This window comes from Meleagris gallopavo, chromosome 2 (genome assembly GCF_905368555.1).
Source record: "Meleagris gallopavo chromosome 2, MGAL_WU_HG_1.1, whole genome shotgun sequence".
Taxonomy (NCBI): domain Eukaryota; kingdom Metazoa; phylum Chordata; class Aves; order Galliformes; family Phasianidae; genus Meleagris; species Meleagris gallopavo.
In genome coordinates, this window is record NC_139405.1 from 6,963,276 (window position 1) to 6,988,063 (window position 24,788).

A 24,788-nucleotide genomic window follows, 5' to 3' on the forward strand; every position below is an offset into this window, starting at 1 on the left:
AAAGCACAGTTTTCCTTACAAAAACAGTGGTGTCCTGCCAACACACAGCCTGTAGGGAAGTTACAACTGTTGGAGCATTTCTGTGTGGCTGAGGGGTTCTGCTCAAATGCTTTTATTCATTTATTTTCCCTATGACAGGGGGAGGAACATATTAAACTCCTAAAAAGATCCATCCCTCCGTAAGTTGTTCCTTCTCTCTTCACTAGGATAAATGCCATCTCAAAGACATCGATACCCATAAACGTGGAGGATTTATAGTGCACTTCCAACAATAATATTAAACATATCCTTTAAACTTCTTTTTGGAAGGCTTTAGATTTCCCCCTCCCCCCTTTCAGAATCATTTAAGACATGTTAAGTCACCTTCAAAGAATTTGCTACTCCTTTGAAGTACAGTACAAAAAAAAAAAAAAAAAAAAAAGGAGACTTCAACATCTTCCGAACAGTTGCAGGTAACGTGTGATAATTTCTGAAAGCAGACACGGAAAGAGCTGTTTAATGCCAAGTTTCTACCTCCTACCCTGAAAACGTACTCTTGCCGAAGTCAATTTTACAAGCATGCTTTTGTTAAGCTCCCTCCTTACACTCCAATGGCATTGAACACGAAGGACAAGGATTTTCCCCCCCTCCTCTTTGGATAACTTATACTTCATTTTTAAGAGAGAAGATGCTTCTACAATCAGCCAATCCCTTTTCAGCAGCACTTTGGTTTGCAGCAGTGCCTTGCTTTCCCTACATAGAGCCAACACGTATCTCCACTGCCTCATTTCTTACTTACAGATCCAATTTGGTGTTGTTAAGAGGGAAGGCATCTTCATACTTGTCAAAGATTTTCCATTTTGTGACAGTGTTGCCAGGGATTGTCAGTAGTAAGTCTCTAGGAACAAAATGTTCCTGAACAGAATATATCACTCACTCTTGGTCAATTAATGAAGTCTTTAAAAACGTCTCTTATAAGATTTCAAATTTTAGCTCGCTCCCAACTCCCTTAACATGCATGCAGCAGATTGATGCTATTGCCCAACCACCTGAAAAAAAATTATTTCTAGCAAATGAGAAAATATTTCTGTTCTTTAAAGTTCAGAGTGCAGAAGTTTTGCATAATTAAAATGTTTTCTGATTCTTACTAGCAGTCCAAAGGTTAAATGCTTCTCCTTGCTAGTATACACCACATAATTGAGAGGAAGCAAGTGAATTTATTCTCTGAAAGGCCATGAAAAAAAAAGAAAAAAAACAGAAGTTTATTTGTGCTTGCAAATCCTTTCAGGTCTAAAGAACCAGCGAGATAATAAATTGTTTTTGTTGAAAACAGGAAGTTTGGCAAAGATGCAAAAGGACAGCTAAACTTTGGCTAGACAACCCAAAACACTGTGTTCTACTTTGAAAGCATTTCCAACAACAAAAAAGAGTGAAGTGCCTTGAATCCATAGAAAGCTAAAGGAACAGCAAAGGCATCTGGCAGCAGGAATTTGTTGCCAAACTTGCGGCTGCGTTGTGCTGGCTTACGGGCTGGTTTGCCAGTTTTCAGTCACTTGCATCAAGCGCAGCTGAAACCCACATTTCTGAAGCCTCAGATGGTGTCAGAGCTAGAGAAGCCTCAAGGAGTCTCCCTTCCTCTTCTCATCTGGTCAGTACCAAAGGGATAAATAAATAAGCATCGCCACAGCAGTCTGACTCTGAAAGGGAGACGAGCAACCCTTGACAATGTGGCCACAAAGTCTGATGCTGCGCAGCCGCACGCAATGCCTTGCGGTGCCATCGGGGTTGTGCAGCATCCTTCCAGCCCTAACATCAAGCCACCAGGACCCTTCCCTGGGAGAAAGCATCATGGTTTACAGGACACCTATCTTACATGCAAAATCCCTTGACTTTGAAAAGAATGTATGCTGTTGTATGCTGTTAATACAAGCACTTCTGACACCACTGGAAATGTTATGATTCAGGTTTTCCAAAGGATTTCAGATGGGTTATAGGATTAATGTGGTTGCTAGAGTCTGGGAAGAAGCCTGTAATTATGCATACAGAAGGCTCCAGCCCTTCTCACTCTGTGGTACAATTTTGGCCTGGGTGAATGAGCTGCATCCCAGCAGTCACACAAGGCTCAGGTGCTGCCACAGCATAGGGCCCACCCAAGGAAGCTGCTCACACATTGCTGTCTTGTTTCAAGGGGAAAGATTTCAAACCACATGGATACAAGCTGCACCACAGTGCTTGTCCAAAGGAATGGAGAACAAATCCCCAAGCACTTCACTAATACAAACCAAGGAAATGAAGCAAAAGGCCCGTTCCCATACTACATCACGTGCATTAACGTAAGGAAAAATTACATATAAATTAGAAAATTAGATATAAAGTAGATGAACTCTACTGGATAGAATTGCCCACAACTAATCCAAGAGTATCCTCTCCCAAACCATTTTTATTTTTTTTTTTTTAATCTTCCTCCCCACCTTTATTATGAAAATGCATATCTTCAAACCACTTATTGCAGAAGTCCACTGGACTCTTTGTGCTAACCAAAGCATGAACCTGCCTTTGCTTTACAGTGCCCACTCTGGGACGGCTGAAAAACATCAAGCTTATAGAAACCTGGAAGCATGATGTTCCCAGCCCCCTGAAAACCAAAATGTGGTATTTTACATTTAGCACTCAGATCCTCAACGTTTGCTCCTGGAGAGCAACAATGATGACAACAACAGTATCCACACCTTGCAACGTAACAGTTATCTGTTGAAAACAAAGCACTTCACAAGGGAGGCGAAACATCAGCATTCTTGTTTTAGGAACTGTGCAACCGGAGGATAAGAAATGAAGTCACCTACCAGGCCCATTGAGGTGAAGCAGCAGCAGCAGAGCCAGAGTCCCTGTGCAGATCCCCAGTAAGAGCCTTTATGCACTGGGCCACACCTTGAGCTTCAGTAAAGCAGGTAATATCACGCTTGGCTCTCTCACAGAGCTGGGTTGAGTTGTAGTTAGGATTAGGAAGCACTTCAAAAGCTGGGAGTAAAAAAAAAAAAAAAAAAGCGCCATATGAATGCAAAGCGTAATTATTATTCAACAGATACTGGAAAAATTACTGCAGTTTGTATTTGTTTTTCTGTATTTGTGGGATTTATGTTGTTTCAACACTCAAACAGATTTTGATAATGACACCATCTGTTAATTCTCACCCCTCACTAAATAAGAACAAGCGGTAGAATCGTTAGACTGTAGCCTTACAGATCCCAGCTTAACAAACGAGAGCCCAGGGTCAGCATGAGGGATTACCTGCGGTGGGACGCAGCACCTAGCCAGGCACCACTTCCAAACACAGCTCAGAGAAGAGCAGGGCGTCAGTGGGAGCAACACAATTCTCACAGAACCCTCCAGAAAAGACCTTTGGTAAATGATGTCCTCTGTACTGTCCCCACCGCGTGAAGTTCACTGCCTTAGGAGCTGCTCAAACCAGTAACCAGCAGCAGGTGAGTATTTCAGATTTGATTCATCTACTTGATGAGATGGGCACCTGGGTGCAAGTTAAAGGCTTGCTGGTTACAACAAGCATCAGGTGTGTCTGCATGAGGCAACTGTCCCTCTAACTAGATGACTCCTTAAATCAACAGTGCTAAATTAGGGTGCAAGATGGTGTAAGTTATGACAATTTCATACCCAGAACACATGAATTGCCTGCACAAAAATGCCTGTTGAGCAAGAGGACCACAAGCATGTATTAGTAATAAAAAATAAAGTGTTTTTATACACTTACTTCTCTAGCAATACCCTTGGTGGAGCTGACTATATTAAACTTGTTTGGTATTCATTATCACTGTAACACCTGATTACCTTATGTCCAGGAATGAAATAGGTTTCCGACTTGCCATTAACACAATTTCCCATTGCCTTATAAGGGCTTACAAGAAAGTGGATGTAATGCAGGAAAATGGGCTCCTTTCCTCTTTACAGACAGGAATCTAAAGGTATATCTCAGGATATGTTTACATCAAGAAGACAGCCTGGTGAAGCACAGGGACAACTTGTCTGTCCTAAAGTTATACAGAACATCAGTGGTAGGCTTAAGCAAAAGTCTTTAGGTTTTCCAAATTCTATTTTCATGTCTGGAAGTGAACCCTTCCAACCAGAATTTCCTCCAGCAGCAAAAGTGTGAGTTCTCACAGTATCACAGAATTTTAAGCCTTGCAAAAGACTTCTGGAGATATCTAGTCCAACTTCCCTGCTGAAGCAATACATTAGGATAGAGAATCATGAAACTATTTGAGTTGGAAGGGACACTTAAAGGTCATCTGGTACAACCTCCCTGCAAAGAACAAGGGCACGTGCAGCTCAAACAGGTGCTTATAGCTTGTCCAGCCTGTCTCTCAATGTCTCTAGGGACAGGGCACCCACCTTCTCTCTGGGCAACCTGTGCCAGTGCCTCATCACTCTTATTGCAACAACTTTCTTTATATCCAATCTAAATCTCCCCTGGACCTACTGCTCAGCCTGTCTATGTCTCTCTGAATGGCATTCTGTCCCTCGGGTGTGTCGACCACACCACACAGCTTGGTGCCATCCACAAACTTGCTGAGGATGCACTTTATCTCACTGTCAATGTCACTGATGAAGATGTTAAAGAGCACTTGTCCCAGCGCTGACCCCTAGGGACACCACACATCACTGATCTCCATCCAGACATCGAGTTGATGCACTGATCACTGATCACTTTCTGGGTATGATTTCACAATCAGTTCCTTGTCCATCAAACAGTGCACCCATAAGATCCACATCTTTCCACTTGAGAGAGAAGGATGTTACAAGGGACCGTGTCAAAGATCGTTCTGAAGTCCAGATAGATGACTTCAGTGGCTCTTCCCTTGTCCTCTGACACGCTTATGCCATCACAGAAAGCCACTCAGTTGGTCAGGCAGGACCTAATCTTGGTGAAACTGTGCTGGTTGTCTCGTATCACCTCCCTGTCTCCCATATGCCTTAGCATAGCATTCAGGAGGATCTGATCCATGATCTTCCCTGGCACCGAGGTGAGGCTGACAGGTTTGGTTGTTCCCTGGATCTCCTTTAAAATGGATGTGACAGTGCCTTTTTATCCAGTCATCAGATACTTCATCTGACTGCCATGACTTTTCAAACATCATTGAGAGTGGATTGGCAACTACGTCAGCAAATTCCCTTCAGACCAATATTGGGACCAATAGACTGATGGATTTTCAAAAATCCCATATTTGCTTATAGTGGGAGGAGTATTGTTCCCCCAGTTCTCTCCTTCCGAACCTTCTGCTCTAGGGGTGTGTGAAGAGCAGTTGCCAGTCAAGATTGAGGCAAAAAAAGTTGAGTATCTCATCTTTCTCCTTGTCCACTGTCATCAACACGCCTATATCGCTCACATTGACTGTGACTATTTGAAGCATATTGCAGTTAGCTCAGAGTGCACCCTAAGTGACATCGAGCCACTTGCTGCTGTTATTGAGGGGCAATTATTCCTAAAAAGGAAGAAGAACGAGGCATTTACTAGGCATTAAGAGCACATGGTTGACATCACTGGAAGCCAATCAGGGTCCCTGAATTCAGGCCAGCTTTCTAAAGACTTTTATGTCACTGCTGTACAAAAGGTATTTGATACCATTGCTGCGTTCTCAGATATGATCTCATCCTTGACCCTGTTTGGCACTCTTAGGAATAGCTCCCTCAGGTTTACTTTTATCAGGTCATAAAGGACATCATATTCCCTTGCCTATGAGACGTGCTAAAACTTCCATTTGTAACTGGAAATCCTGTAAAGCTGCCTGACATTCTTAGTTGACAAAAATCTGAAGTCAAAGTTGGAATGGACAAGGAGGAAGCTTCCAGGATTACAAAAGGGTGTGTTTGGTAGAGGAAACTGAAATCTGGAGCACTATTCTCTAAATACTATAAGGGCCAAGATTTTGTGTAGTAACAGCAGGGCTGTGTCCCTTCTTGGAGTAATAAACACATGGTCCCTCACTGCCCTGTCTCAATAAAATTACAAATACATGTTATGTATGATATTAAATATTTTCAGTCTTTCCCAGCTCTACCCTAAGTGAATGTATTTTACAACAATAGCTGCAGTTTTCAACCAAGCTTACTGTGAGGAACCAGAGCAGTGCGCAGACACCTCACAGTGACCTGGGGGGCTTGTGGAGTTACCCTTTATTTTGCAGAGATACAAACTACGTATGTGGAATTAAATGGTTTGCCTGGCATCACAGAGCGGTCAGATTTTGGGGGCAGAATATAAGCAATGCACTTACTAGCAGTGTGAATCTCAACAAGCTGACAGGTTGGGGGGTGGCACCAAGGGGCCAGGAAGGCTCAAGTCACAGCTGGCGCAGGCCAGCATACAAGATGAGGGGCAGAGAATAAGCTGAGGCTAAATTTACTCCAAGTCCTTGTAGACTCTGTGCTGGCAGTGGGCCAGCCTGCTGCAGCAATAGCCAGGGTAGGTTTGAAGCAATCTCCCCTGCCAGCTAGTCAGCTCTGCTTTAAACTAACCCAGCTGATTTTTATACTGAAACAGATGATGGGTCCCCATAAAACCAATTACACAAGCAGACATGAGTGGGGAAGGCTCTAGATGAAGTGTGGTGCTTTACAAATATTTCGAACCTTCACCATCTTCCCAGCAGTGGCTGTTGACAGTGACCTAAATTCTTAAATCCATCAGAAAGACAAAGTTTCTGGTTAACCTAATTTACATCACTTCCAGGGGGCTTTGTCTAAGAGCACTATACAGATGATGAAAAGAGGCTTTCCGAGACCATTCCTCCATTTGATGTCAACGTGTAACAATGAATTCACCCAAGAAGTTCCTGTGGATTGCTTTTCTGTTAGAGTCATCCATTTCTCTGGGCTCCTTTTATTACAGTCTCTGATCTTTCCAACTAAAGGAAACCACAATACTGCTTTACTGGAGACTTGTTTAAGTCCTGATATAAAATGGTGTTCACATACACCGTTAACAATTCCACTACAATCCAACCACTTAGTATTAAATCAGTTTAGATAAAATAAAACCCCAGTGTCTGTAAAAGTATGTGTATTTGCATGGATATAAATATACTTCAACTGCTAAATTTACATGCTGAGCCTACATTTTCTGCAATAAAATATTTAAGTGGTTTCAACTCCACAGTGAGATTTAGAAAAAAAAATACACATAAAAGCTCATAAGATAGAACGAGACATCAGCATAGGACAGTATTGACTGGACACAATCAATCACCTGTATGAGTACAAAATAAATATCTTCACCGTGGACTGGCAAGAGCTAATACAGATTTTAAGTGACAAATGGCTTCAATAATACCACCTAATACAAGAGTAAACTAGGACTAAGCTTTCATTTTAATGCCTAGCACTTAAATATCTGGAAAGTCTGATAAAGAATTGCCCGAGGCTGAGCCAAAACAGAGTGAAATGTGGGGCTGTGGTCCAGCCCCATCACACAGCTGAAGCTGGTGAAGGCCTAGGAGAGCAGTTAGCTGCTATCATGGAGTCCAGTAATAGCTTAATACTTGGTTTCCCTTCCTAGTTCATTTTTCCCTATGCTTTGGAAACTGGTCTTTCCTGAAAAGCCACCTTTGTGGTTGCTCAGTCATTACTGAGGCTGGACTGGTGGCAGGACTTGCTTGAGCTGAGTCCTGGTAGTTCAAGTGGAAGCTCTCCCACTTGTCATCACAGAATATATGACCTTATTACTCCTCCCTCGGTTCTGGCACTGACTGCTAACACTGTTTGCAGCCAGTGAAGTTTCCTCAGCGCTCTCTGCTGTCGTCTCTCCCAGCTCCTTCTGCTTTTGTTTTCCAATTGTAGCAAAAATATGCGAATCCCATTTTCTGCCAATGCCAAGATGAACAAACTCCAGAAAACAACATGAAAGATAGCAAAGCAGGAAGAAACGTGATCGGGTTATGCTTCTGGCAAAAGACACATTCAAAGCTGCAGGAATGTATCGGTGTATGGATGAGATGATGCTACTTGCTGCTGCTGTGTGTGGACAGATTAATGAACCGTGGCCCTCAGCAGCTCGGATTTATCTCGGATTTTGCTGGCTGGGAGCACAGAGTTAGAGAAGCCACAGGACAAGCCCATGATCACGGAGAAAGTCAGCAGCCGACTGAAACCTGCTGGCTCACTGCCCTGGGCTCTGAGCCTCCTGCAAGCTTCCTGAAAGCTTCTTGCTAGCAAGGGTGATTTCAGAGAGCTGGGGACCCAGGTGGTCTGGGGCAAGGCAGCTCCTTTTCCACTGGTTGTGAAAAGGTGGCCAGCTTGGACGAGGAGATGGCAGCCCAGCAGATCCTCACTGGCTCACATCAGTCCCTCTGTCTGAGCGAGCTCCCCTTGCACAGCCCTATCCAACAGGCATTGTCTGGAAGCAATTAGAAAGATTTTTATTTTTTTTCCATCGTTGCCTGACAACTTCAGCAGACGCACATGTAGTCATCCCCCTCCGCTTCTAAAGAACTTTGCTTACTATTAACTATTTAAATGTTGAAATTATTAAAGCTAATTGAACTCATTGCTCAGAGAACTGAGTCTGAGGTCAACTGTCATCTACGGTAACACCGTTTGGGTAAAAGGACTCGGGGGTAGTTTAGAAATCTTTAGAAAAGTGCTCATGCCTGCCCATATACTTGTGAGTCCTATTTGTCATTACTGGTGGGATTTCTGGTCAGGCAAACAGATGGTGCTGCTTTCAGAACTCCTCCATGAACAGTTGAAAGAACCAGCTACAGAGTCAGCTCTGAAAGTGGTGACATGAGATGCTCCTAGGCTAAATGTAAGCATCTTGCTTCGGGTGTTTCACTTGGAAGAGTCATTCTCTATGGTTCCTGGTAGGGCAAGGGAGGGGGGAAGACAACTCCTTCCATAGGGCAATTCTGATTCATATTTAGATGCCTTCTGGAGGGACTTTTGTGACACTTCTTCTTTGTCAGCTGTATGGGAAATCTAGAGAAATCATCCTCCAGCTGTAGATACTGAGAATATCCCCTTGCAGGGTCATACTGAGAAAGGTTCCCAGACGGCAAATGAGAAAAGCTGTCTTCACTTCAAAGGTGTTATTGTTGACTTACATCCTGCTGAGGATTCAGCCCAGTGTTTTTAAAATGCTAATGCTCCCCAGCCTGTGGTGAACAAATTTATTCTGATTGCCATACATTCTGGGAGAAAAAAAGGAAAGAAGGGAGGAGAACGTGGTGGGTGTTAATGGAGCAGCAGAGGATTCACCCCTAAAAGTGGCAGATCACTGCTTGCTGTAAAACCAGAGTGACACCAGGACCAGATCTTAGAGCAAAGCTGTTCCCCCAGTGCTGTGAAAGCATTTCACAGAATCATGGAATCACAGAATGGCTTAGGTTGAAGTGGACCTTAAAGATCACCTTCTTCCAGGACCAGCACCTCACCACCCTCCAAGTAAAAAAAAATCCTCCTAACATCTAACCTAAATCTCAACTCTTACCATTTCAAGCCATTCATCCTTGTCCTATTACTATCAGACCATGTAGAAAGTCAGTTTCTCTTCTGTTTGTAAACTCTATACAAGTACTGGAATGCTGTAGGGTCTCCCGAGAGCCTTCTCTTCTCCAGGCTGAACAATCCCAGCTCCATCAACCCGTCTTCATAGGATAGGTGCTCCAGCCTTCTGAACATCTTCACAGCCCTCCTTTGGACTGAATCAAACAGTTCCACATCCCTCTTGGGTGAAGGGCCCCAGGTCTGGAAGCAGTACTCCAGAAGGGGCCTCACAAGGGCAGAGATAATCAAAACTGGAAACTTTTAGGGTACGAGGTCTTCTGCTGTTGTCTGGAAAAGGCAGCCTGCTAGAAATAAATAGCAGGTGTAGTTGGTTGTTTAGAAGCATGAGTTTTCTTTAAGGTATGCTGAGCAATGTGACTATCCTACACATCCAGAAACTTCTTACAGTGAAAGACTGAAAAAAAAACGAAAATGAGAAAAGAGACCCTGACAAGGAAGGTTCATGCTTTCCCATCTCTCACAACTGGCCAGGCCTGAGGTGAGTAGCTTGGAGTTCCTTTTCAAAAGAAGGATGTGAAGCCTGCTGGAAGCACGATCCTGGAAGGTTACAAGAAGATGTCCTGCTGTTTAAAGGACAAGTTTAAAAGATGACTGGAGTTATGGTAAATCCATGCTGTCTTCTCATCAATCATATAGTCAGTCTCCTGGGAGATGACGAGAAACCTCTCATATCCCCTCACATCTCTAAATGTGGCCTTTCACAAACTTTGGAAAGAACAACATCTGAGTTTCTACCACGCCTTGAACTAGGGTGAGAGGCTTAGAGCCCCAGCAGCACAGGGAACGGTCACGAATGACTTGCTCTTTATTTAGTATGTCATCAACCAACCTTTGTAATGTGCAGAGAAATAACGAATTACTACCAGCGGGATATGAACTGTCCACAGCAACTGCAGGGCTCTTCCCGATGAAAGCAAAGGCCTTGCATTTGTCCTCCACATATCAGAATGGGAATAACCTGATGAACTAAGAAGTGGAGTCATTTTTAATACCTGTTCCTTTCTCCCAGTACCTGGAGGGGTAGTCTTGCATGCCTCATCTCACTGGTTATCATTATTATGTCATCCAGATCAATCATTTCAATCTCATTGGGTTGTAAATGCAGCTTTGATCATTCGTTACACTTTGTTAGTATTTATCAGAGCCAGGACTCTGCTAATTTGAAACAGCAGCACTCAAAAAGCAAGGAAACCTGGGCTCCATGAGCGCTTGCTTGGAGGAGTGGTGTTTTGTTTGCTTTCTAAATTATCCACTTCCAAAATTTTGCAGACTGCTGCAGGTCACAGCTGTGAAAGCCAGGAGGAAATCTTCCCTTCATTAAGGCAGAGCCTGTGAGAGTAAAGATCTGAGCACGTGATGGTTGCTGGAAGCTCATCACTGCTTGAGAAGGTCAGAAATAGAAGCTCATCACTGCTTGAGAGGGTCAGAAATAGGCACAGGAGAGAGAGTCCTCCCCTGGCAAAGCCTCTCTTTGCTCAAAGCGTGTGTAAGGCTGACCTAATGTGTACTGAAGTCACTGAAATCAATAGGTCTACTCCTGAAGTGCTCAGGAGCCGGTCTTTTTGCCTGTTTTAATCCCTTGTACGCATTGCCTACAGTTTACATTTCATTTAGGACAAAACAAAAGCATTGGATTTTAATCCCAAACCCTGGAAGCGAAAGGACTGCACTCCACACTCTCTGCTTAGCGACAACAAGCAAAAATTCTTTAGCACCATCTAGCTAACGTCGAAGGTAACCCACATTGACACTTCCTACAAATCTCTGCCACCGACAGCACTCCCCGGCTTTAGCATGCAGACTTCAAAAGCCAAGAGATAGTCGCTGCATGCTGATGAGCACCCAGAAGCAGGGTGTGCATTTCACATAGAGCCAGATGGGGCACCTATTATTGGCCACGTGAAGTACAAGTGCAAGTTCCTTACAATGGTTTGCATCATATCTTGCTCACCAGCTGCGAAAGCACAACAGCAGGGATATGGGAAAGGATGAGAATACCTTTGTTTCCCAAAATGTCGCAGAGAATGACAAATGATGTGGAAGCAAAACTTAAGGCAGGAAGGTTTGGTAAAGCTGAATAAAGAGGTATGCAGTTAACGGAGATGGATGGAAAAACTTTGGAAAGAATAGATGGAGGAAATCGTGATCAAAATGCTTCACAAATTCAAGAAATATTTGCTGAAATCTTCTTGTAGAAATAAAATGACAATAAAGGGGACAGTTCAAAGTAGCCAAATATTTTCAAATGAAAGAGCTTTTCCTTTATTTCTTAAAATTTTATAATATTTTATTGTACGAAATGTAAAAACAAAACCCCAGAAAATCAAGTTAGCAATCTACAATTATTTTTTTTTTTCTAAAACAAACATTTCAAAGTCCCCTTTTCAGACCATTTTGAGGGGAAAAAAAATTGAAACTGATGGATATCATGTTTCAGAACAAAGCCAAACATTAACAACCCAGAGTGCTTCATGACAAAGGACTTCTTTTCCTCCAGAAGTTTTATGAAAAAAATGTCTTCTTTTTTGTCTTTAAGTTTTGATAACGAATCAGTGACACTGCTGCTGGCACTGCCTGATGGATAAAGCACAGTCCTTCAAAGTGTGAGATTTGGGAGCTCCTATTTCTGACAAATTACCCATGAGCAGTAAAGTATGAGGTCACCAAACTTCTTGTTTCACTTAAGGCTGAGTCTTCATCTGAGAAGAGGACATGTTCACCTCACATGGTTTTATTAAGGAAAAAGCCTTGCAACACAGAAGAATTGGAAGCATTCTGATGAAGCACTGGCCCCATTACCTGTTTACACGTGGGCCTTCAGAAAAATCATCAGCAGAATTTTAATTTCTCCCCCAACACTCCATTCCATTTTGGTACCGATCTTTCAACCTAGGTTATTCAGAAACATTTGCCAGACATTCTTGTGCCCCCTCCACTTATTATTTTCTTTAATTTAATGACCCCAAACAATAACATGCCACTTTTACACAGGCAAGGACTTCAGCTTGTACAAAATTTCTTGTCAAAATGTACGTGTTGGAATTGCCTCTGAGACTTCATGTATATGCTATTCCCACACCTTCTCAATCCCTGTGTCAGGCTTTCTATTCTACTATAATTCAGACTGAGGAATCAGTCCTTGCTTCCTTAAAATCACGCACAGCCCTACATTTAGCATTTTGCTGCTGCTCTTTTTCTTTACCTGCTAAGAACCCTTTCCCCACCCCAAACTGCTTTCGTAAACTGGCTGAATTCGGACCTCATGATTGCTTCATTAAGTCATGCTCTGTATTTCTTACTGAAATTAGCTCATGAAATCGCTGCGTCTCTGCATGGACCACTGCAGCAAATCCAGAACTGCATTCACATTTGCAAGATGTTTATGGAATGGATTGCTCATCCTCTTATTCAATATTTCCAAATTTCAGATGATGTTTCGACACCCAATGCCAGCTTATAGGGCTTTATGCCTGCAGAAGACAGGTGAATATTTCCAGTGCTCCCAAGTAAGCAAGGCCTTTGTATCTCCACATGCAGAACTCGTGTAAGCAATTAGGAGTCTCAACCTCACTGAAAACAAATGAAAATAAACTAAAATTGAGATTTTTTACCTGAGTCACACAAACCATTTGCAGTATTTTACAGTCTTTATCTGAAATAAAGGTGCCACATTAGACACCTCAGCCTGAATTTATGACAACTTTGAAAAACCCATAAGAAGAAAGGAGTCATTGAATAGCAGTGGCTGAGGAGAAGCCACTTTTAGTAACTTGGAACAATCAGAAATGTAATGTTCATGCAGGAATACGATCCAAGCACCTCTGCAGGCAGCACGCCTCCCATTTAATGGGAGAGGCATTTGATCAGGCTTATATTGACTGATGGGAGGATGGAAACTGACTCGTTTGGCTTTAAAAAAGCAAACGTCTTTTTTTCTCAATAATTATTATTATCATTCTAACAAAATGTATATTTTCTCAGCTTTTTATTTACAATATAAAGTGCTTTCCCCAGTAAATCAACAAATATGAGTATTCATGTCACCAAGTGCTGATGATTAAAAATAATTACTTTAATGGTGGCTGGCCTGATGCCAAACATGATTAGCTTTTGCATTTCAAGCATGATAGTAGATAATTTACATCTCCTTTCACACCAATACCAAACTACTCCTAATGGATTCTATTTTAGTTTTTATGAATTAATAGAAATTTAGTGTCCAATTCGCTATATTATAGCCCTCATTTGCTTTCAAAACCAAAGAATTGTTTCAAAAAAGGGCACTGACTATCTGAATCACGTGGACTCGCTACAGTCTATTACAAAAAACCCAGCTTCCACACTGACGGTGTCTTCAGCTATGTTCTTAGAGCTGCAGGAGGCAGAAGAAAAGTTTCTCAAATAGGGGAGGGAATCCTGTTCATAAGAAGAAAAGCCCTAGGAAGGTATGCAAGGACATGTGCAGGTTGGGGTCCCACTTTTGTGAAGTGAGAGGCAATCCTCCCACTCAATTCAGAGGACAGGGTTTTATTCTGGATATAGTGAAGGAAATTGGAAATTTGCCTTTTAAAAACATGAGAAGCCGTTCAAGGACCTGGTGGGAGAAAACAAAAAATATGTTTACATTCTTCCCAAGTAGCTTTAAAACCATTTCCCTTTTACCTCCCTATTCGGTCTGAGCCCACAGCCCTGCACTTATCCCAAGGGAACAAACATTGATCTGCACACATGGGATCACACTTGCACTGCAGGGCAAAAAGCATCCAAATGCTCTTTGAGGGTGGAAAAGGAAGAGCCAACAATTTCCCTTCCATTTGGTTTTGATGACTCTGCTCAGAGACCATGTGGAAATCAAAAACACAAGAGAGTGGTTTCATGGACAAATGGGAAGGACAGAAGAACAACCTTAGCTTGAAAATATGGGGATGGATGCAGGTTGGACCCCTGCTTTTTTAGCTGGACACTAATCAAGGGAACAACTCCTTGAGGATGTGAGGTGATAAGGGAAAGCCAGGTAATGCTGCACAGCCAGCAGGCAGGGAAAGAACAAGCGAGGCTGAAGCTCCTGCAAGCGCAAATCTCTGCAATTGGGTTTCCTCTTCACCCTGGATTTGTGCCTGACAGGTCTGGTGAGGATGCAACCTGTGCCTGACTGCCATCAGGCCCCGATCCAAAAGGTTGAGCTGCTCTGGGTTGCCACAGGAGGCTGGCAATGCTTCCAAAGAAAAAATCTAGGAAAAATATCCAAAAAAAAAGCATCACTAAAAAGAACCACCAAGAACCACCTCCAGTTCATCCAGCTTTCCTCATGCTACATGACATAATTTCTGCTGTCTGTGATGCCCTAGGACTGTGCTTAGGAGCTGTAATAATGAGCCCCAAACAAGAAAATACGTTTCACCGGACCTGTAAACATTTTGTTTCAGTGTTCATTTTCTTTTGCTGGTCATCAATGAAAAGAAAATATATTTATCACGTGTAAGTCTTCACCTTTCAACCTGCTGCTGACGTAGAATATAAACACTCTTATGAAACCCTTCCAATTTACGTTTCAGTTGACCACAACTCTCATATATACTGACAGACTAAAATTTCCAGTTTTGGCAACCTTAGAAGAAGCACAGAGCACATGGATGTGGTGCTGGCTTCCCCGTGCTTCTTCCCAAGCTTTATTTTTGACCTTCTATAGGTTCCTGTAGGGGCTGATGGGAACCCATATCATCCCATCAGGTCAGCATTTGGTTGTGCAAATCCACCCAGCAGCAATTAGTGCTGCCGTAATGCTGCTGTGATGCTGGGTTTTAATGGGCGGACAGCTGGTGCAATTTTCAACAAAGGTCGCTTGCATAACTTCCCAGAGGGCGTACAGCAAATATTTGGAGGAGGGAAGGTGGAGGGAAGAGCAGAAAGAAGTGGTGGTCCTCACCAGTTGGAGCAAGTCTGGAATTGCTTACTCAGAGATAAAACCCAGTATCACAACAGGAAATCCCGCGGCCCAGCCCAGTCCCCCAGATTAAATGCTGTTGGTCTGGCAGCACAGCCCTGTCACTGAGCCATCTCCTCTTGCTAGAAGGCTCCCAGCAACCTCCCCCCCCACCGCCTCTCACTTTGGCAGAAATCCAAGTGTGTCCTCCACGCCCCGATTTAAAGCAAACCGCCATGTCATCGCTCCAGCACAAAAACACACAAATACCCTCCCACCTTCGTAAAGAAGCAAAACATTAAGCTTTATGGGTACAACAACTATTATAAAAAAAGCCCGACTATTTAATGCAATGTTGTGGTTGAGAATTTAACCACACAAAAGGCTGAAAATTCAAACGTACAATTCCCACAGAAACCATAACTTGGCCACGTTTCTTATACACGTCAAAGCAGAAACTTCAACAGTGCATTCCCCCATCTGAACTATTGCATCTACAGAAGAGGTACTGCTCTCCTCCTCCCACCTTCGCTTTTTCTGCCTCACTTTTTATTCCTATCCATGTCCCTACCGGTGATATTTATGAATATCTAGGAGAGAGGACGCCAGGAGGAAGGATGAGAGCATAGTGAGTACATATGGAGGTGGTCTCCATGCAGAGGTCAGCCTGCAAATGGCTTCCAGCTTAAGTTGTTCACATCCAGACTCCCAAGACCAAACCTCCTTTGGGGTAAATGCCAAAATCTGCATTCTATCTCATGGCCTGATGATACGGCACCTAGCAACAACTAACCCTGGATGGGACTGCCTAAGGGACAATCCTAAGAACCTCATCTCTCTCCTTGCTCCTTCGGTGTGTGCTGGAAACCTACCAAAATTCTACCTGAGCCTACTCAGCCCCAGGTGTGCCAGTTTCATGGAGCAGCTCCACAGGGAGATAAGATGGTTTACAGCTTGCCCACTTCATCCCATAGTGTGAATGAACATTTCTCATTACAAGCCAGGATGAGTTAAGTAAGCCTTTTGTATAAGTCTGGAGCAAAGATAAAAGTCACTTCATCACTACAAATTAGACAAGGCCAGTTCCACAGAAAAACACAAACTTCAAGATTATCTGCCCTACTTTTAGAACAGTATGCGCATGGTGGTGTACTCACAGGCAGTCAAACTTTCCTTCATTCCCCAGCCTCACTGCTTAGTCCCTTTCTGCCAGCTCCAGGGAATGAGATCTAACAGGTAACCAGTTTCTTTCTTTCTGAATTTCCAGCCTCAAGCTTGGAGCTCCTGGACTGCCTTTACTCACACAAGAAAATGGGCATTTGTGCTTGGAGGGAAGCTGTGGATCCAGCTATTAATCTGGACCGCATGCTCACTTGGCCCAGAGCAGTAACAGCAATCCGAATCGAATATGTTATACTTAATGTGCCACACCACATCTGTGATGGCTCTGAACAGCTTGTCCTGAGTGGTCTGAGCGGTCTGAAATCTGAATTCTTTGGCACTAGCAAATTTCAGCTTTTAGAGAGGAAAAAGATAAAGTAATTTCTCTGTTCTTTGTACAAAAATTAAGAACATAAAAATAGAAAAGCCATTCTGAGCCACCAAAGGCCCATCTAAGCCAGCATACCATTTCCCCAGTAGTCAACGGTGGGTGATTCAGAAGCAAATATAAGAAGCATAGCAATTACAGCGATCCCTCTTCTGGTATAACCTCTCAGATTCCAGCAATCAGCAGTTTTGGGACTTCCCAAGCCAGAGGTTGCATCTGGACCCTCGTGTTTAATAGTTCCCAGTAGACTTCTTCTCCATGAATTTGTGTAATCCCTTCTTGAACCCATTTATACCGTTGGCTTTCTCAACATCCTGTGACAAGGAGTTTCACACTGTAATCCTGCACTGCGGGTGTTGGGGAAGCAGGCGGGAAGAAAATCTCTTTTTCACTGATTTGAACTTGCTGCCTGATTATTTCAGGGAGCGCCCTCCAGTTTTAGCAGTATGAAGAGCAGAGAAAAGCTGTTTCCTAGGAACTCCAAACCATTCAGGCTTTTATCAGGCTCATTTTTCGCACCACTTTATCTTCACTTTTACAGGCTAATCGCTATCTCACTGCCTATTTACTGTCTTCCGTAACAAAGTCATTCCATGTATTGGACAACTTTCTCTGTGCTTTTCTGTTTTACCCTTCTGATAAAGGCAGTTCTTCTTCGGCAAAGGACGGTTCTAACAACTAAATCAGAGTATGTTATTCGGAAAAGCTTAGAAATAAAATCATCTACCTCAAAAATCCAGACATACTTATAGAAAAAGAAAAGGAAAAGTTGATTTTGCACTTTGATGGCTTCACTGACTTCAACTGTGCAACTGAGCTTTAAGCAAATTTACGTTGGATCTTCATCCAGCTCCTATACATACCCCTTCATATAATAATACAATGATATATTATTATACTATAATATGTTATTAATTACTCAATAATCACAATATTTTAATTATGTGATCATATATAATTATATAATAAAATGCTATGGCAATATAATATATAACAGACACATGCATATAACATTTGCTCATTATACATATGTATGCGTGCATATTAAATTTAAACATAAAACTATATAATACAACCTATCTATGCATAACTTCCTTCAGCTAACTACCCCATTTCACCCCAAACAGTGATCACTCACTCATTAGAAAAGCTGATGGCGCACAGAACATGGCACAGTAAAGTGAATTTGGGATACTGGTCATCAGAGACAGCAAACAAAAGGCCCACAGCTTCAGCTTGACCTAGGTGCAGAGAACAAGTCCAGAAAGACCTATCAGAGTTGTGAGATGTGTCAGACATAAATTTAGTCAAATTCAAGCACAGCAAAACATGTAGAGATATGCATACTGCCACAATGAAGCTTTCAGGGCATGCATACTTTTAGGGTCTGCAAAACACCATTACAAGTTTCCTTGAGCTCAGGAGTGAGCCAGGAGGGAGTTTCATTATCCATCCCTCCTCTGCTTTTTTAAGTTGAATGCATCCCACCTGGGCAAGTCTTACTGACCTATAACCCTTCCAGGGACAGTGTGAAGGTTAGAAGGGAAAGAGAGTAATCTATGGGAAGGGAGAAAGATGATCAGAAATTAGGAGTAAGAGACCAATAGTGTGAGCTGAAGCACTTGGGATGGGGCTCACCAGTTGCTACCTTTCCTAGCCCAGCACCACAGCAAAGAGGCATGGCTGACAGTGACCATTTGGATCCTGACCCAAATGAACAAGAAGGTAGGACCCCAACAACACCACCATCTTTATAGGTTTTGGTGTCACCCTGCACCACTGACCTCTGCCTCAGCTTCACACCACTCCCTCCCCTCTGCTAACCACCTTCTGCTTCCCCCTGACTTCTGCTGTCCTTATGCAGAAGTATTCCCAGTGCCAGGTGAGACTTCATCTTTTGTCAGGTGTCTGTGACCACAAACAGTACAAGGAGTGAGAAACAGCATCACCAGAGGCTGGGTGCAGCTGTCAGGTTTTGGGGCAGCAGGCAGGAAGGACTGCAGCCAGCAGCAATCACAGCAAGCACAGCTTCTGTCTCTGGTGCTGACCATGCCCTGGGCTCAGCCTCCCCCTTCCCCATCCGTCTGCTTTGCCTTCACAGAGAAAGGCTTGAGCTGCAAGAGCAGAAACAGCAACTCCAGCTCAGCTCAGCTCAGCTCACTTCATTTCCTTCATCTCCCAATGAACATTTATCCTATTTATTTAAAGTCATTTAAAAGACTTGCAAGCTAAAAGGGAGTTAATAAAAATCCCCCGCAGTGACTAGGAAAGGAAATCATATTAAAATGAAAGCAGTGCTTTATATTTACCACTTCTAGTGCTTTAACTAATTTTCTTTCTTTTCTCCATTCATATTTTTTAGCAGAAGACTGCTGTGCTGGGCTGCAACCTGCATCCAGCCCCTGAAGGTTGTCCAAGAGTTGAATACAAACATCCTGGAAGGGCCAACTGCACCCGTTTGTCTCAGGCACTATTGGTCCTATCTAAACAAGCACAGGTGTTCCATGTGCACAGGACTCCATTTCCCCATGCTCTGCTGGTAGCAACGTGAGGGTTTGCTGGAGGAAGGTGTGTGCTACATGCAGACGTGTGCAGAGCCTTCAACACAGCTTTCACAAAGGAGATAAACAAAAGGTCCACGTTATGCATCTTCACTCAGCAAAGAATACGAGGAGTAACAGTTCCATATTGGCTAACAGAACTTTTGAGAACCAGTTTCTGCCTGCCAGCAATTAAAACGCTTGAAGATAAGAAGTTACACTTAATCAAATGTCCCATCAGATGCACTACACACATCCATGTTATTGCAGTCACCTGTGTACAAGGGTGGAAATAAGCACCTGAGAGCAATTAAAGGTCTGATCCCTAGAATTAAATAAATGAGATTTGCTACACTACTTACAGTTCTGGCCTAAACTTATGGAGTGTGATGCCAAGCTTCTTGGCCTCTCTGTAACCTTCCATTCCTTCACTTTTTTCCTTCTATCTTAGGGAAAGATATGTACACATGAACGTCTTCGAATGTATTTATGAGTGTATATACCAAATGCAAACATGAATTTGCTCTGAAGGGATCTTATGAGGTCTGTAAATCTTAAAGAAGACTGAAGGGCACTCGGCATAGGCACTGCATCACTCTTATTACACCAAACAGAGGTTTGCCTATCCTACTCCTAAGGCTGAGCATGGACAGACACTGGACTTCCTGGGCAATCAGGTGAGTGTTTCACTAATCTGCACCATTAAGGAAGTGCATCCTATTGCCCAGCCCCATTTTTTTCTTATTGAAGGGTGAAAAAATAAGAGCAAGCAGGCTACCAGCCTTCCTTAGCAGATACATTCTTTCTTGCTGTCTTCCTGGTTGACCTTGTCTACTAAAGCATACTGAGAGCTAATAATAATGATAATAATTAGCACTTATGTAGCACTTAATCCTCAAAGCACTTTACAAACATTAGCTAATTAACTGAAAGGCTGACTATATATGTGTCTGTACATATAAATAAATAAACAAATAAAACAGATCTGGGAAGTCTGCCATGTTCATTCTTGCAGAAGTAGGGCCTTGCAGACCATCTGCACAAAGCAAAACTTCCTGCTTTCAATAACACCTCATGCCAACTGAGTTCAAGACCTCACTGTAGCTTATGAGTGTGCTCTCTGTCATCTATGTAGACCCATGGAATAGGGAAATATCCTTAGGACAGCCCTGAGATAGTATTAATTAAGCACTCTGAGTTAATTTAATATTCAGTAGGCTTATTTTCCAACACGAGGAGTTGCTAATGACTGTAAATACTTGTGTTATCATTGCTAGCCACTTTAAATAATTGCTAGATACCAATTAAACTAGTAGAAAAAGAAACAAGGTCACAGAAACAGCAGCATTTTCCATCTTTTACCATCTTACACAAAACTCATATATTTTCTTTTCATCACAAATCCCATGCAATCTTATGGACAAACTCATATCAGGGAAGGTTACTGCTCAGCCACAGCGGTCATTTTTGTCACCTCCTTGAAAACCACGGCACACACACAAAGATCTCAAGCTGTGTGGGTGACATGGGACCAGAGAGACTGGGACAAGCCACAGAGACAAGAAGCAACAGTGAGGAACGTTGTCCTTGCTGGCCATTTAGGATGCTCTCATCTATCTCACAGATAGCACGAGCATCCAGATGGGGTATGCATGACCTCTTGTGCTTGCTCCTCCTTTCCCTTCACCTTTCCCTCTCTTCTTTCTTCTAATGATATAACACAGTTCAACATTCGGATTCATTCCTGACTGGTAGCCTACAGCAGTGGACTCAGCAGATGAGGTTCCATTAAGATTTTTTTAAAAAAATTAGTAAAGAATGAAAACATATGAAATAGAACAGCTGCTTTGCTGACTAATTGTGGGCAAGGTGGTTGTGATACAGTGTTAAGAAATCCATGTTTCGTGTGCCTCCTCAAAGGACAAAAAAGAAAAAAAAAGAAACGATTCTCTATAAAAATCAAATTAAAAATACCATTCTCCTTGTACTCAGTGTATGTGAAATGTGACTTGGCTGCAAATGTTGGCTGTGAAATCCCTCCCTGGTCTCGGCTTTCCGCTCCCACTGGAACATGGACACACGTGAACACAGAATGGACACAAGGTTCTGCACGTACCAACACCTTCATCAAAGCAAGAATAAGATTTCAAGCTCTGTGAAAGCAAAAGTGGAGACACCACCTCTTCTTGTGGCCTCTCTTGATGCTGTGGCGGAGCAGCATGGGACAGGACTGGTTTTCCTACAGAAAGACGTATGAAGCAGTGTAAGTTCTCTTACAACACCCCAGAGCCCTTCCTCAGACAGATCTCTGCCTTGCCATCTAGTTCTTACTGTGCATTCTCTCCAACACTCTACCAAAAAATTAACGCGTGTAAGAAAAATTGATGGGCAAAAGCTGAACATGTTCTTATCTGCACCACGATAAGTATTACACACGGTTACACCACTGCAAATCCATATTGCCACCCCCAGATTCGTATCATGACACCTGACAGCAGTAATAGGACTCGTTAAATTGCAGGGGGAACAAGATCCTGCTTCTAACTGCTCAGGTGTAACACCCACAGAAGGCAATGGGAATTGTATCAGGCAGCTGAGAAGAGAACTTAAAGCTTTATATTTTAATTTATTCTCTTTTAAGAAAGGAATCAGACTTGAATATGAGCCTGAGGTGTGCTTGCCAAAGACCTTGAGTATTCCTACCACCAAAACAAAAGCAGCACTTGTGTCATTTTCTATTTTATTGTATTTATTTCTCCGAGTTGCAGTGGAGTTCCTCCTCTCTCTGGATACAGACGGACCATCTCTGCCAGAGGACATCCCTGGGGCTCAGAAAAACACTTCTGAAGAGCTTTTTTTCCTCCTTTTGCATTCAGAATGCAGTAGATTATATCAAGTGTCAGATATTTTCAAAACACTTCCCAAGGGACAGTCCTTCTATAAATTCTTCACACATACACCACCTCACTTTGCACACGCTGAGAGCTGTGCTGCCCACAGCCCCGCTGCTGCTACTGTGGGAATCAGAAGGACGAAGGTTTGCACTTGCTGCAAATTGGAGCAGTGGCTCCCAGTACATTTCAGGGCTATGCACAAGAGAAAATAAGGTCTATTTAAATATATGAATCCACAGGATAGCAATTCTTTCAGTTCTGTGGATTTATAACCTAAGATATTTTTATAGTTGCTGAAATCACTAATTTAGCTGCCATCAGGTCTTTCTAAATACAAAAAGCATTACTATTTTTATTTTGGTGTGGAATTAATGGAGGATAATTTTCAGGTCTACACATTTCCTGTGAATTAACATGCTCAATAGAGTCCTAGAAAGAAAAAAAATTAGTTCACAAATGTTCACACCTTACAAAAGGTGCAGTAATATCAGATGACTAAATCCACATGTATGTCCTCATTCTTCTGGTGTATGCACATATTTTAGAACCCCTTGAAGTTACCATTATGTAAAACCCTACAGAAGCTGGCTGGTATGTCCCAAGGTCTTGAGATGCATTGTTTGCTACTCAGAGAGACCTAGACAGGCTGAGCAGTGGGCCCAGGCGAACATCATGAGGTTCAACAAAGCCAAGTGCAAGATCTTGCACCAAGGTTGTGGCGACCTCCACAGTCATTACAGTCTTGGGGATGTAAGGATGGAGCACAGCCTTGCCAAGAAGAGCCTGGAGGAACTGGTGGATGGCAGCTGGACATGAGCCAGCACCTTGTGCCCTTGCAACTCAGAGAGCCAAGTGCATCCTAGGCTGCATCCAAAGCAGCGCAGCCAGCAGGGAGAGGGACAGGATCTGCCCCTCTGTGAGGAGAGGATGAGAGCTGGGGTTGTTCAGCCCAGAGAAGAGAAGCCTCTGAGGCGATCTGATAGAGGCATTTCAGTACCTAAAGGGGGGCTGTAAGCAGGAAGGGAACAAACTCTTCAGCAAAATCTGTGGTGATGGGACAAGGGGAAATGGTTTCATGCTGAAAGAGTTTTAGATAAAGAAGAAGTTTTTACAATAATGATGGGGAGGAACTGGCACATGTTGCCGAGGGAGGTGGTGGTGCCCCATCCCTGGAGACATTCAGGGTCAGGCTGGACAGGGCTCTGAGCCCCTGTTGGTGTTGTAGGTGTCTCTGATCAGTGCAGGAGAGTAAGACTAGATGGCCTTTAAAGGTCTCTTCCAACTGAAACAATTCTGTGATTCTATCCCGAGAGCTTGTGAAATGAAATTTGCATATGCAGAGGTCTCTGCAGGAGGAGAAGGAGGCTAAAGGAGGAGACAAAGTACTTGAAGACGCTTCACCAACATGCCAACACCACGTTCCTTCAGATTACTTCCACTGCACCTTTTGGAGGGCTTGCTCAGCCCCCTGCCCCAGGGCAACACCAGGTTGGGCATGGATGTGGGCGCAGACTCCTGCACTGCGTGTTGCTACAAGCTGAGGACACTCCTCCTACCCCTGACAGGGAGGTGCTGTGTGGGGTGATAAATACTTACCCTGCCCACAGGCCTCCCAGCACTCACAGGCTCCTGGCTCAGCCCGCACCTAATCCTTCCTTTCTGTAATTCCCCTGAAATCTGGCATTAACTAACTTTCTTTCCACCTGCCTCAATTCCCCGGTAAATCCCAGGCTGAAGTCACCCCACCCAACCACCCCTTGCATGAAAAGGTTGCTAACAGATGGCCGCCTAACCAGAAGCAACGCCAAGAAATCATTTGGAAGCAGAACTTAGCAACAGACATGCGCAGAAGAACCTTTCCTAAAAGGTATGAGTCCTCTCTTTGCCACCTGACACCCTATGAAACCAATGTGCTATTTATGTAGAAAAATGAAAAGCAATTAAAGAAAAAAAAAAAGCTGATTTGTGCTGCTCAGCAAGCAATAGCACACCTACATACCCAGCGCTTTGGAGTAAGGGTCTTTGCACACTGGTCTAACATTTCTTTGACTCTGACAAAATGAAATAAAATCTATTTCAAATATATTATTTGATGAAAGCAGATGTCAGCAGATACTGCCTATGTAATTGATATTTGATTTATTCAAGATTTATGCATGCTGTGCCTTAGATTTATTAATGATAATCCCCTGCTCTTGTGTTTAATATAGTGGAACCAAAACATAATTTGCTGGGATCAGTCAGAAATGCATCAAAGTGATTAACTCTACATGCAAACCATTATCCAGTGACATCCCTACTGTGCATAGTGCAAAAGGAGGCAATAATAC

At 43.0% G+C, this 24,788-nt stretch overlaps 1 long non-coding RNA gene across 2 annotated transcripts in view; it reads right to left on the bottom strand.

Annotated features, from left to right (window-relative positions):
* Nucleotides 1–24,788, bottom strand: part of LOC146544854 (uncharacterized) — a 312,668-nt gene that overhangs the window by 61,500 nt on the left and 226,380 nt on the right. The window contains exons 4-5 of one of the 2 annotated variants that reach the window (XR_014881835.1): nt 18,163–18,265; nt 11,750–14,783 (exon numbers count right to left, since the gene is read on the bottom strand). This is a non-coding gene — a long non-coding RNA (uncharacterized LOC146544854). Of the gene's footprint in view, nt 1–2,822; nt 2,998–11,749; nt 14,784–18,162; nt 18,266–24,788 lie in introns of those variants that run through there. The other variant, XR_014881834.1, reaches the window with a different exon arrangement.